Raw genomic sequence first — 15,198 nt, 5'->3', positions numbered from 1 at the left:
ATTTTTGTGCAGATCAACTAAAATTAAGCACCCCAGTTTGCAGAAACACTTAAACATTAACAATGGGACTAGTTGATGAAACATACATTAACAGAGAGAAGCACTTTCTTTATCTACATTGGAAATGAAATGATAGAGAGCACACTCACTCTATTTTAACTATATTATTACTTCATTTTATCAGTGACACTAGGGTCGAGCAGGTGGCAAACGAGGTGTACCGTGCGTCGCAAGGATGAAGGCCGGGGGTGCTTAGACTCGGATGCTGAAGCTGGCTCTTTCAGTCCCTATCTTCCCCCTGATGTTTCCGTGGTAGCATTTGGGTTGTAATCCAAACTTGGTCGAGCTGGTGCTGTGTCCCCCTACCTGCCTAGCTTATGTGGCGAACTTGTCTCCTGCTAGTACTTAGTCCGTTCTAGTAGTAGTTGCATAGCTGCCCGTTTACACTGAGATGTTGTCGGATAATGGTTCTCTATGGTTGGGTTTCTTTAATGAAATCGGAGGGAACCCCCTCTTTCAATATATAAAAAAACAATGGCACTAGCGGTTCCAAAACATTGCCTCAAATTAATAGTGCCACTAGATTAAGGTGCAAAATAATAACATTACTGCTTTATCATAGTAGTGCCAAAACAGCAGCACAAGAGCAGGATCAACATGCAGGATCTTTGGCAAACGGTCAGACCAAAAAGGAACATACCTCGTGATGGGAACCATATCTGCAGTCAACGCCATCATAGAAGGGATGACCCCAGTCACCAACATGTATGATTCAATTCATGGGACCTTTTGGTGCAGTTCACCTAAAATGAAGCAATGTCCCATGAGCTAGCTTCTTCTTCTTCTTTTTTTAAGAAAAGGGCTCTAGCCCCGGTTCCATTTCCATCAGAAAACAAAACCCACAGAGCTTCTTCTTCATTAGTTGCAATAAAATTGAGCAACATCAAGGTTGGTCGTGAAGCTTCCGGGAGTAGGCGGACCAGGACAGTTGCATCTCTAATGAAAAGAAGCAACTTATCTTAATGGGAAATTTAGCAGGACATGAAAAAAAGTTCCATTGATTCATATTACTGGAGGCATTACATTGGAAACAACATTGGTTTAACGTGTCCTTACTTTTAACAGTGCGACTACTACATTTTACCAGTGGCATTACATAAGAGCGGCTCGGGGCAACAAACATCAGAAGAGGATATCTGGGTTGGTCCCATTTTTGTTCGGTATATAGCCACCTTATACTGTGTGAGGCTAGCAAATCTAGTGCTGGACTTACTCTGTTGACTTGTCCCCCAGTCCCCACTTTCTTTCCTTTTTCAACCAATAGATCGGGTTTATATTGAGTTTGTACTGTGTTCCCTTTATTTCCCTATTAGACCTAGAGACCAGTTGGATAGCCTATCTCTGCTACTTTTCACCCCCATTATTTCCTCTTTCGACCAAGTCCTTGATTCAGGTAACAAATCTTCCCCCACCCCACCCCCTTTCTTCCTTGTTTGAACCAAGTACTACTAGATTCGAGTGCATGAACTAGTTTTACCTCTTAACAGTAAAAAAATTAGGTGGTTTTCGAACAGCCGATCGATCCTATCTACACGAGGGGGCCTGAGAAATAGTAAAAGATACAAATGCAACGACGTCAGGAGCTCAGGAAGTAGAGCAAGGCCGGTTTCGAAGGAAGTTATACCTGAGGGTCACCCGGATGTCGCTAGCTGGGCGGCGGGAGGCCGGATCTGCCCACACTACGGCAGCGAGGAAGAAGGGGTGGGAGGCCCTCCCTCGCCTGCGATGCTTGGGAGAGAACGGCAAGGCACGCTGATCGGGACGCGCCGGCAGTGGGTAAGAGCGGTCGCCGAGGACGACCGCGTGAACGTTGCACCTTCTCACCTTCCCCGGCGGAGAGGATCCGGCTGGATCTATGACCAGCGGTGAGTAGAGAGAGAGTGTGTGGCCACCGCTGTCGTGTTTAGATCTGGAGAGGACGAGACAGTGTGAAGAGAGCAACACTAGCAAGCATGCGCGAAGGCTCCTGCCTATATAGTGGAGTACTAGTTTTCTTTTGTCTACCGGCCGGAGCCGGCTTGACCTCGGCAATGACTGTCGAGAAGTCTTCATGCACGTGCCCCGGAGGCGCAGTTGTCGTCATTTTGATCTGAAGCATCGGATTATAACATATAACACGAAAAAATTCCACATGACAAGAAATCATAACCTCACTGCCCAAAGGAGACAAGATGAATCCCGACGGACAAACTAGACGAGGATCAAAGCTTAAATTAAAGATAAACTCATAGAAAAGGGGTCCGTTGATAGATGCCATAATTAACATAGCCCACTTCACCTAGATGGCAGCCGAGTAGTCTTCGTGCATGTGCCCCCAGTGACTAGCCCAACTCAGTTGTCACTGTTTAACTCTCGCATTGATCCGAAGCACATGACACCTAATTTTGCGAGATGACAAGAAACCTTTTTTTAGATTTCTCACGAGAACTAAAGCCCTGTACAACACAGCCTGCACGATATGTAGACGATAGCCAATCCAGGCGTGTCTGCTGGAGTTTGGTCACATGCATGGACGAACTGATCTTTCGTGTCTTGTAGGGATCGTCCAGGTACCAACGTATGTACTCCTACAACACTTCTCTAGTAGTACTATCGCTCATCTCTCTCTTCTATTAACTCACCTGACTTGCGGGGCCGGGGAGTGTGCCTATGGTCGGTTCTCAATTGCGGTCCCACATGTGTGTGCAAACGCAATATGACGCGCGTTCCATTCGGAGAGCGGCGTGCCAGACCGACCGACCGTCTGGGGTGCAACACGAACGCGACGGGCGTGCTGTATACTCCGTACATGTGACCGCCGTTTTCTTGAGGCTTTGCTCCATGGCGCAATCCATGGATATAAAATTAGTATACGATACTATTTAAAAGTCGAGGGCGGGGCTTTTCCCGCGCGGTAGGCGGGGCAGTTCCGCCTAGTCGGTTCGACAGAGACGCGAGAAGATGAGGGAGTAGGCTGCTACAAACGTAGGGCTGTGTGATTTGACAGTGAGTTACTGCTGGACAGGTGGGGCCCGGTGATTTGACTTGCCATTATCATTTTAACTGCGGTGCTACGACCGGCTTGAGTCTCCTGATTCCTGACCACCTCCATACAGGTGCCTCTCCTGATGCTCCACCATGTAGAGGCTGGCTCTTGCTTGAGAGCCCACTCCTCCACTTTTTCCTTGCCTCTTTCCCCCACATATGCAAAAATGCCATGTAAAGCAGGCTTATAGCCCACTATTGTACTTGATCCTACACGTGCTAAGCCTGCCACATAGGCATAAAGTCTGATGTGGCAAGTTAATTAAGAAGAGAGAGACTAGTTTGGTGACCCCAAGAAGAAACGGTGATAAGGGCGTGTACCTAGATGAAGCAAACTTAGCAACAAAAAACTAAGCACCTATGCATTGGGGACTTGAGTAGCTAAGCCATTTAATGCCCATAGCACCTCATCTAAGCACCATTTCATTGGAAGAGGTCACTCCTTGGCAAATGCAATAAATACTACGAAGAAAGAGATAGAGAGAAGTAAACAAAAAAACTCTTATAGCCAACCTTATAGCTAACCTTGTTGTATGAGTGACTAAGTGATGACTATGTATGACATGCCAACATCAGATAGCCTAACGCACCGTGTTAAATCTCCAAGGGCACGATCGCGCGAGCGAGGCGACGGTCGTGGTAGGAGCGACCATGATACGGGCTGCTGGCAGCCCTTGGATCTGAGATCGAACGGTCGCATGCTAAGTTGCTGAAAATTTGCAGAATAACCCTCCAGGATAGGATATTCACCCATAGGTCTAGAATCACGCCATGCAACCATTCGTTCTCAGATCCAAGGGCTCTCGGAAGCCCATATCATGGGAGAATGGAAAGCTTCGTATCACCTATAATTTTCCCGATGCTTGACATGACATCGAAAGCCATTTAATTGGGCGTTGAGTAGACATGACATCTAATTGGCCCCCCATAGTACTGTGCATGAATCCATTTATCCACCAGGCAAGCCACTACCCTGCCATTCGCACGCCCCCCCACTCGACATTTTTACAATCGATAACCGCTCCTAGTCGTCCCGTCCTTTCACATTACGGCAGTTCCACTAATCCTAACCCTCCTCCCAAATCCATGGCATCCCAAATCTCCATGGTGGACGGTGAGTACCAGGTTAGAACCATCACCGGCGATGAGTTCGACGTCATTTACACCCGTTCTTCCGCAATGGTGAAAGAATGCCTTGCTCGCTTCAAACGCATGTTCGAAAACTCAAATGATGAGTGGGTCGCTGGGCTAGATGTTGAGTACACAATAGTCCTGGGAAGCAAGAAGAAACTAAAGGAGGCAGAGAAGAAGAAGCCCGCCGTGATCCAGGTTTGCGTGCATGACTTATGCTTGGTCTACCACATATGCCATGCCGACGTTGAGTGCGAGGAATTTAAGAAGTTCCTCAAGGGCGGCCGAGTCAAATTCGTTATTGTAGACTTTAGGAACGACAAGGAAATCCTGGGTCGGATAGGCCTCGTTGTGGGCGACCCCTTCGACCTCCAGAAGGAAGGGCTGGTGCCCTCCCTTGATCAGCCTTCAATGCTGACCCTGGCAGGAGCCATGGTTCATCCTTCGTACAGTGAACTGAAGAAACCTGCGCACACGTTTCATCGTGCATGGCAGTGGACTGTACTAGATATAGACCACATCCACTATGCTGCAATGGATGGCTACCTTTGTTTCAATATCTACAAGGGTTGGATGAAGAGCAAGAGCCAAGTGTGCGGTTCAAGCAAAGAAGTATCGCCCAAGAGGAAGAGGGACAAGGACGAAGTCGAGGAAGTGGACGAGGACTTCGAGTAAGGTGGCAGTGACGTTGCTCATGGTGGTTCTAATGCAGTGTCTACCGGATTAGTTGCTTAGTTTAATTTCTCGTGTGCTTAGTTTTATTTGAGGGGTGTGTTGTGCTGAGCCCCCAGCAGAACTATGTTATGTTTCTTCTCGTTATATTTCGTACATTTCATCTTTTAGTTGGTATAGTACTACCACTCGTTTCTTAAAATTATATACGTACAATATATATGGCCAACATCATATAGCCAGCAGTTTAGTTGTCAAAGAATTTCAGGGTGCTTAGTTTTGTCAAAGAATTCCAGGGTGCTTAGTTTTATTTGAGGGGTGTGTTGTGCTGGACACCATTAACTTATCATTGTGAGAATCGGCTTATTTTTGTCATGTAACATGGTCAACGGGTTTGATGTGAAAATAACAATGTCTAATGGCATTTCTGAGCAAACATCTAGCTTAACGATGGCATTTTTTAGATATCTAATTGCATTTTTGAGCAGGCATCTCACGGATCGATGGCATTTTTTGAGTAGTTGTAACTTCTAACGGCAAAACTGAGTAGTGATACACAACTAGTGGCATAAATAATAAGAACCCAAGAATTAAATAGGTATGCTAATTTCTTTATTTCTTTGTTTCTTTATACCTTTGTGTGCGAAACAATATACGCTGCCTCCCCCCAGATTTTCTTTACAGAGGCAACATAGAACTATATGAGTGCCCTGTTAAATTTTGGAATTATTCCGGGTTCGTTTGGCCTTTTTTATACATTAATTGTGTTTCTGGTCATTTAATGTGCATAATTCAAATTTGAACTACAAACACATGCTCCCGTGCACCAAAGTTGATTGAAAAATCACATGTGTGTCCTCGGGTGAATTTCTAGGTCCCATGCAAGAAATGGGATTGAAATTCAAACATCTGGGCATCGTGGTTCGGCCGAGAACATTGAGAAGCTTGGTTTTAAAATTCTTGTAAATCCAAAACACGCCTGAAAATCATGAAACTTGGCATGGTGTCATGTCATGGTACTACCATGCTGTGGTAAAAAAAATTGTAGAATAGGAACAAGTTTTGGTATAAGTTTCTTGCAAACCGGAGCTTCTCTCAAGAAGGCTCGTGGTTCTGAGAGGGAAAGTGTCACCTTTGTGTGCATAGTTCAAATTTTAAATACAAGCACATGCTCCAGTGCACCAAAGCTGGTTGAAAAATCACATGTGTGTCCTCGGGTAAATTTCTAGGTCCCATGCTAGAGATGGGAATGAAATTCAAACATCTGGGCGTCATGGCTTGGCTGGAAACATTGAGAAACTTGGCTTTTTAATTCCTGTAAATCCGAAACACGCATGAAAATCATGAAACTGGGCTCGGTGTCATGACATGGCACCAACATGCTGTGGTAATTTTGCTGTCCGATTTGCGAAGGCGCACACATTAACAATCAACATAGTCATTTTGGAACAAGTGTTGTCATGTTACAATCGGAAACACAAGTATTATTGAAACCGTGGGCGTTCTATTTACAATTTATGTGCCGCCACACGTCCCCTTTTTTTATTAGCTAGGAGGCGCCGTGCAGGGTAGCTATTTGAGTACGGGAGGCGTGCGATTAGACACCTGCGCGTGCTTATCGGGAGGAGAGCCCTTTGACCTCCATCTGCCGCCCACCTCTCTCCCAAGGTCTGCATTAACGGCGCCCGAGCCTCTATTTAATGGCGTGGCAATGTCTCACTCGACTGAGATTTAAGAGAGGAAAAAGAAAATCTGAAAAGAAAATTTTGCACGGATCTTGATGTAAGATCCGACGGACCTATATAGCATCTACTGCGACTTATAGCAAGACTGATGAATATATATAAGGACGACGAGAGTGGATAATAATTGTCTTACATAATTAGTAAGATAATTAAAAAAGCCACATGTGGCTACGCCCGAAATACACAAGGGCAAAAGAAGAAGGAAGACGCATACAATGATCTGGCTCACTGATCTCTACTTTCTTTATGCGCTGCAGGTCGCGGAGACTAGTTCTCGCGGCGGGCGATGATCTCTTTCATCAGTTTCGTGTCCTTAATACGCTTCTTGGCAGCATCCATGGATTCCTCCACCAGCCTGTAGCGCTCGATGCGGAGCATGGCATTCTCGTCCATAAGTTTCTTGATGATGACGCTCGTCCTTTGCAACAAGGCAGGGGTCTCCTCCTCCTGCTTCGCCCTTCCGGCGATCTTCGCCCTCAGCAGGTCGCGCTCGCCCCGGAGCTTCGCATTGCCCTCCCCTAGTTGCCGGATGACGCCGGTAGCCTCGTCCTGCATCCTCGCCCAGTCAGAGATCTGATCCATCTGGCTATGGACTATCGCATGCATGCGCCTGTAAGAGTCCTCGCCTACCCGCGAGAAATTTTCCCAGGCGCCGCGGCGCGGCGGGACCTCCCTGCTGCTTCGGGGCGCGGCGGGACATCTCTGCTGCTTCCGCGGCATGGCCGGACCAGTCTGCTACATCGACGGCGCGGCGGGACCTCCGTGCTGCTTCGGCGGCGCGGCAGGACCTCTGTGCTGCTACTGCTGCGCGGCTGGACATGTCGGCTGCTTTCGCGGCGAGGCGGGACATCTCTCGTGCTTCCTCTTCCATGCTCACCTCTCCCTGGTGGAAATCTCTCGACCCAGAACTCACGCTGGCTATGGCTTGATTGACTTGATTGTTTTTTGTGGATGAGGAGTTGAGGAGGAATGTGCAGTCATCTTAGCATAGTAGTATTTATAACCGAGTACTACTAATACGCTCCTAAGTGGGAAACCGTTTAGGTTGTGATCGGTGTGAACAGGTTTGCAATTAAATATAGCATGGTAGTAGTAGTAATTTGGAATGTGACGAGACGCGCTCAAAATTTATTGACGGTTCTAGTTTCGAAGTGCGGCACTATTCTCGGATGGCGTAACGTCGGCACGTTTTCTCGGCCGTGGTGTAGCATATGCCATGGTACTAGTTCTTTTTCTACTGTTGTGTACGTGCAAAAACTGGCACCGTCGGATACATATCTTACGCTTGGCGTTCGACAGGAATAGCCTCGTGGCGAGCTATAGACTAGCCTTTTTTCAGACGCATTACACCTATCTCTCGGGATTTCTCGCACGCACCATCACTGCTCCCTAGGTCGATGCCACCCACATACAGTTGTACTCTGAGAAGAGGTGCACGCACACACTCGTCCTCTCTCACACGCATCTATAGCTACGAATTGTAGTGTTCTCAACCATCCGATTGGCTCTATCATAGGTTTCACGTTGCTCCTTGGCCTTGAGATTGAGAAGTTTAAAATGTAGAGGCTAAGATGGAGGTGCAAGGTTTTGGTTAATGTGCGGCCGCACACGGCACCAACACGGCACGAGCTTCGTTTGCCTGGTGCGCATGCAGTCGGGTGAGTTGTCCAAGTATAGACACAACCAGGGCCTCGTTGGTATCCGTGCCTCGACTTTGGCTGGTCATAGTGGAGAGTAACATAGACTAGTTACTAGTCTATGTTACTAGTACCTTCATAGTGGGTAGTGTCATATAGTATATGCATAATTTGGCGACGAGCGCTCTCTATATGTACCCCCTTTTTTCTTTAATTACATCTTGTTAGTTTTGCTCCATGGTGCAATCCATCGATACCACTACTGTACAAATGTATACATTTTTTAAAAGGCTAGAGGGCGGGGCAGTCTATCTTGGTCCTTTTCACGAGAGGCGAGGGCCTTTGTGATTTGACGGCTCATTACTGCTGGAAGGCGGGGCCTTGTGATTTGACTGCTCGTATAAATGTGTCGACGACCTGAGGAGGAGCAAAGAACCGTGCGGTATACTCAAGTTTTCCACTGGAGTACGACGGAGGAGCACGAAACACGGCAGCCCAGTGCCATATCCTCTACTCTCTACTCTTATTATATATTACTAGCAAGAGGCATTGTTCTATTGGCGATAAAGAATGATCTAATTTGCTAGTCATCTCATTCTTAGCATTGTTCTATTCATGCCTCGCAGAGAAGGTGACACGTGCGGCGAAACACCCGAAGCAAAATAAGAAACACAGGAGCAAAAGAAGGAGGATTATCACCCCAAAAAAAGAAGGAAGACGCACACACAAGTCTGGGGCGCTGCTCTCACTACATGAAGGGTTGCTGGCCGCGGAGTCGTAACTGCTTCTTCATCGCCTCCATGACCTCCATCTCCTTGCGCATCTCCTCCGCCATCTTCTTCATTGTGTCCATGACGCGGGATTTCTCGACGCGAGCCTTCATCATCTCTTCCACGTCCGCATTACGTACCTTGGTAGCAGCCGGGTGCTCGATGTGGAGCTTCACCAACTCCTCCTTCTGTTCCATGACGAGGGTCTGCAACATCTTCATCGAGGAACTACTATTATCATGTAGCTTCTTCCAGCCGGCGTTCTCCTCCTTCAGTGGGTCGAGCTCGTGGCAGAGCTTTGCCTTGTCCTCCTGAAGTTGCAGGGTTTCGTCAGTCGCCTTCTTCTCCGAGGCAATGCTCTTCTTCAGCAGCATCACCAAGCCGGCGGTCAACTCCCCCTGCTCATTGAGCTCAACGGGCATGTCATCGAGGCTCTCCTTCAGCAGCTCCATCAAGCTGTGGATGAACTCCTTCTGCTTATTGAGGTGCTTATTGAGCTGATCGGGCATGCCGTCGAGGGATAACGACTCCAGCGCCGCCAGCTCGGCATGTTCGCCTCCGCGTCTAGGGCGCTCCTGGGAGCCATCGCCTGCCCGTGAGAGATCTTTCGAGGTCTCTGCGTGGCGGCGAGCCCTCTTTTTTTTCCTCAACCTTGGTTGCCGCTCCCTTGTTACGAGTAGTTCTCGACCTAGAGCTCTGCACACCGGCCATGGCAAGGACGGACGAAGAAGGACTTATGAGGAGGAAGGTAGAGTAATTTTTTGTTAGGTAGTTCCCCTTTTTATAACCTAAGTACTAGCACTAGTACTAAAACCTGCATAGTGGGAACGCGTTCAGGTTTGGTACGTACTGGTAGGTGTGAGCAGGCTTGCACTTAATTGTAGCACTAGTACATTCGAATGTGATGAGAACAAGGTAAAGATTAATTGATGGTTTTTAGTTTCGAGGCCCGAAACGGCTCCCGATGAGTTTAGTGGAACATAAATTTCAAGTAGACTACACTGCTCAGATGCGTAAATATTATGTTGCTGTCAAAAATTGGCACAAAATATGAAGGAGACCAATGGAAGTACTACTTGCAACCCATGATTTGACTACTCGCATGCGCGCAGTGGAGTAGTAATGTCTTTCTTCCGCCCTCACGTCCACTCAATTTGCATGTGCTGTATTAATTGACCATCAATGAAGTGAAGGACTTTACACGCGTCAAATTATCACATGGGGTGGATCTTGGTACAAAATTGCGTCCGCCCGTGTACCCGCGTGTGCGTGCGAGGGAATGAGTGCGTGCTTGGCGTGCGTGCACATCTTCGCTTCGTGCATGTACCGCCAGTGCGGCTCAGGGAGGACGAGTACATTCTTCTGGAACCAGCAGCACGTCACTATGATCAATCCACACAAGGATGTCGCGACAACGCCTCCACATGCGCCACGTGGCTTCATGAACTGTAAGAGAGACACTGTGTAGCGTGCCATTGTGTTTTGCACATACTCGAAGTACTAGTAAGGTACACGTGCATTGCACGCGTCAGATTTTGCAATCAAATTATGAATAAATACCACACTATAGCATGTAATGTAAGCTCTGAGTCATATATGCCTGATGTAGACCTTCGTTTAATTCTTATAGTTCATCTCCTTCAAAATCAATTAGTTTTTATAAAAAACCTAGGGCCTCTTTGATTCGTAGGATTTCCAAAACGCGGGAATAAGAAGAACATGGGATTAGAGTGGAATGTCGTCTTGAATCCTACAGGATGGTACAAGTGTTTGATTGTGCATAGAAAAAACGCAGAATTCTTTCAAAGAGGTTTGAGTGGATGGGATGTTCCTATGAAATCTAGTGCAAATGAATCATATGGCCTATGGTTTACAATCCTACGAATCAAACAACCAAGATAGGAAAAATTCCTAAGGATTAGAATCCTCCAAAATTCCTTCGAGAATCCTTTGAATCAAAGAAGCCCTTAATCTATTTTATGATTCATGGAATTGTGCGTTGTAAAGCATAAACTAAAAACAAATAATGGCAATTCAACTAGAAAAAAAGTTTGGGAAGTTATGATACGGAAGATTCTAGAACAAACGAGAACCACTGTTGTTTTGAGATTTGTGCATTATGCTTAAGTTCAACCATGGAGTCTGCTAGATTGTACATGTGGCAAAATCCGGTGGGGGGCTAGAAGATGGTGCGAGGGGCCGAGTGGAGGGAGACTATGAAGGAGTGCACAACTGCGAGATCGATATTTAGAGAGAGGGGGCGAGAACGTGCGCTATTGCGCGCAGTGGCGGAGCCATGAAAAATGTCCCATGAGCTAGGGGCCAAGCATTGCTAATCCTTTACGAGGAGGGCCAATTCATCAACTTAAACCATTTTTACCAGCAATTGTCTAATGATCACATTCATATTAGCCTCGATATATAGTGATGTTAGGGGGGGCAGGGCCCTTGCTGCCCCCTGTCTTCGCCATTGTGCACGCGTCTGAGAGATGAAGCGGAAGGCATGGATGATGAGAGGGGGGCGTTGGATATATAATTAATGTGGGTGTATTAGCTATACTAGTAAATATGCCCGTGCGTTGCTACGGGTGACAATGCAGCTAAACGAATCGAGCAAATGATTAAGTTACTTGAATGACTTCTTAAAGATGGAATGCATGGATAGTATCATGAGGTAGACCTACAAAATTTTATTTAACCATTGACTGCTTAGGCGCATCAATCAGTCTTTTTTTCAGTTTGATATGTTGATGTCCAAGAGCACAATTTTAGTTTAGGGGTTGTTCGGATCTCCTTCAACGCCATGCTTCACCAACTACACGAATCAGAGGCCTCTCATAGTACAATTTGGTGAAGTTGCCGAAGCTTATCTTCGTGAAGTCAAAATCACAGAGCTTAATATATTTACGATGACAGTGCCATCGCCAACTGGCTTTACACTTACTTGTGTATCTCCATTTTCATGAACTTTCATGAACCCCGTCGAAGCACTATCCATGACGTTGGATTGTTTCCTTATCACAAGTCCGCCACGAAGCGCTATCGATGGCGTCGCCATTGTTCCATTCTCACAAGCTCACCACTGTCCAGCCACCAGCCCTCCACCTCAATTCTATTTGTGTCGTCGCCCCACCATTGCCTCCCTCTCCTCCCGTCGTCCTCCTCCCTCCATCACCCTCTTTCACACCATTGGCCTCCTTACTAGTGTCACCCTCTTCACCAACATAGACCCCCTCCCCGCCGTCGACCTATGCTATGTTTGTGGCCAGCCCCTCATCCAACAGAAGTCCCAAATGGTGCAAGTCCTCCACGAAAGCTGGACCACGGCGTTGAAGCTTCAACATTTCCATACATTTAAGATTAGGCTTATATGTATGTTTCTTTCCCTGGAGTTGTTGCATAGTGAAATAGTTTAGCATAGCAATGTTAACTTCAGCTAGAAATACAATATATCTGCTCTGGTAATAGCTCATCTAAATAAATGTTATTTTTCACTTGTATATATACTTTGCAAGTAATATTTCATCAAGTTCCCACACATAGATGTAAAATCACTGCCACTTGCATTCAATCGCCAATTGTAATAATTCTCTAATAAACCTTTTTATTCTAATTTTTTGCTGGCTCTACAGGGAATATCAAGGTCACGGCTACCGGATTTTTAGATCAACATAATGTGTCAGTATATCATCACTTTTAAAATAAAGAAATTTGCGGATATGATATAAACTTCAGTGTCACTACATTTACAATCCATATGATAAACAATAATGGCCCATAGCTCGTACATGTACAATATGAATGTTAGAAGGTCCACCACACTTTCCTGCTCCATCCTTGCTACAGCTAAGAGAGAGAATAGGCATACAATGTGTTACCCTTGCAATATGAGAAGCAAAGTACAGAGCCATAACGGTATTTCATGTAGGCACAAGAGAGAGAATATATTGCATTACTTCTATAAGGAATATAATGGTTCCAATGAATTGGTATCCAGGTTTGACTACTTCCATAAGAAACTTATTTCCTGTAGTGTGTAGACACTTGAAGAAACATGTTTCATGTAATCTAGACACTTGAAGAAGGCAAATGTATATGAAGCTCTGCAATTCCCTCATTGGTCCTGACATATTGGATCCTTCGCCATGCATCCTGGGTTCAGGGGCTCATTCTTTCCCTTGCTTCAGTTGCTTGTTACCTGGCATACAACGTGTCATCTCATTCCAAAAAATACTGAAGGACTAATAGACATGGTCTTCATGAGTTTATCCATTGCTTGCATCTGTATGTACATACTGACATGGAGTAACTCCTCTCTTAGTGAATTTCAGAAAAGGGTCATTTGGCGATGACTCATGTGAGCTGTGCTCAAGCTAGTTGACCAATGCTGCAGCTAAAGCATGTTTGGAGAAAGTAACCATGCTGAGATATAGGTTAGAAACAAAATAGAAGCCAATTTTTAAGATAAAACATGGTAAACATGATAAACATGGTATTAGCACAACTGGAGCAAAGATCACAACATGGAAAAATGATCATCATTATAGATAAAAAATAGGATGGGTGAATAAAATAATTATTTCTCCTCAATTTGACATAGCAGAGCACGAGTACACCCAAATAGATACATAATTTGCCTGCTTTCCATACTACCTAGATAATTAGAATTGCTTGAAGGCAAAGTCTGTAAGAAAGGAATATGTAGAAATTTGAAAACCAACATAAAGTAATCTGACATTGTTCTAACCTTACAAATTGAGGTGCATTAGTAAGAAAAGTGAAACTTCTTACCCTGTTGCTTGCACAAGTAGCAGGCTTTCCTAGGTTTGAATCACTCCAAGAAATCAATGGGTAAACTGCGGCATCTGCTCTGTTCTGCTAATTGTGCGGTAGTACGAAGTGGTTAAGACATCGACATAGGGACGGATTGCATCACAAATTTGACAACCAACAACGACAGGAGCACATCTCTGAAGAAAGCACAAATCCACAATGTGATCTCTACTCTCTGATAGCCGGTGGAGAAAGTAGACAGAGAGCGCCATCACCAGCACATACATGGGGTTCATCACGAGCACTGGCGGAGCTCTGTCTAGGCTACAGAGGCGAAGACGCGGGGTTCATCTCCGTCGCGCACATTCAGGCGTCCACCGGCGGGTTGCATGCCCTGTCGAGTCGGCCCTAGTGCTCTGTCAAGGCTATTAGTGCAGTAGCGCAGGTCATTGCACACACCGTCTCAAGATTCATGCCCCTGTATCGCTTCTCGGCGTAGTATACTCGCCGCCTACTCACTGGCACCGTTTGCACCCTGCACAGACACCAGCTACCAATTAACATATATGCACACACACACACACAAGAAGCTACGCACCGCATACTCTACACAACGAGGACAACATCTTCTACACACTCTGAATTGATTACATAACATCACAGAAAACAATTTTGTTGTCAAATTTCAATATATTATGGAAAGCATGCTGAAAGAAACTTTGATAGTTGAAAATGCCTAATTATGTTTCCTATGGGCATCGGTTAAAATGTCAAGAGTAGGGTTAAGAATACCATGAATATATAGCCTTCTTGCCATAACGTATCATCAATCTAGTCAGTTGTCCTTTTTTGTATGGGCGCATGATCCATAGCTTTGAGATCCATATGTCTATTCTACCAACAGAAGACTATGCATATTAGTGAAAATGATATCGATACATTTGGAAGGTTTGTTTAGTTGTAAAATTATTGTACAACATACCTTTGATATTCTTAAAGACTGAATGAAGTTAATGTGAGATCCGAAGTGTCTTCAGAATTGGCGAGTGGGGAAGATCAAGATCAATTAACATCAGATGGTGGCTGAAGATTGAGAGAGAATATTAATTGCCTTAGCAGTCATCTTGGGCAGTTGGCATGGATGTTGGTCCCTGACTGATGACGCTCTGCTTGTTTATTTGTTCCCGCAGATCCTCTAAATGACTGGCAGGGTGCCGCCGATGAATAGCTCATCTGTGAGGCCCTCCAGAAACGATAAATAAGCCGTGTTGATGGGAGTTTTTTACTATGCTGCTGGTACAAACGCCGTGAAATTCCATCAGAAGCACACCATACCACCAATTAGATGGCTGCAATGGTATACCAATTTCGTTAACAAACTATGAA

Source organism: Triticum aestivum, chromosome 3D (assembly GCF_018294505.1).
Source record: "Triticum aestivum cultivar Chinese Spring chromosome 3D, IWGSC CS RefSeq v2.1, whole genome shotgun sequence".
Taxonomy (NCBI): Eukaryota; Viridiplantae; Streptophyta; class Magnoliopsida; order Poales; family Poaceae; genus Triticum; species Triticum aestivum.
This window is presented reverse-complemented; position numbering follows the sequence as displayed.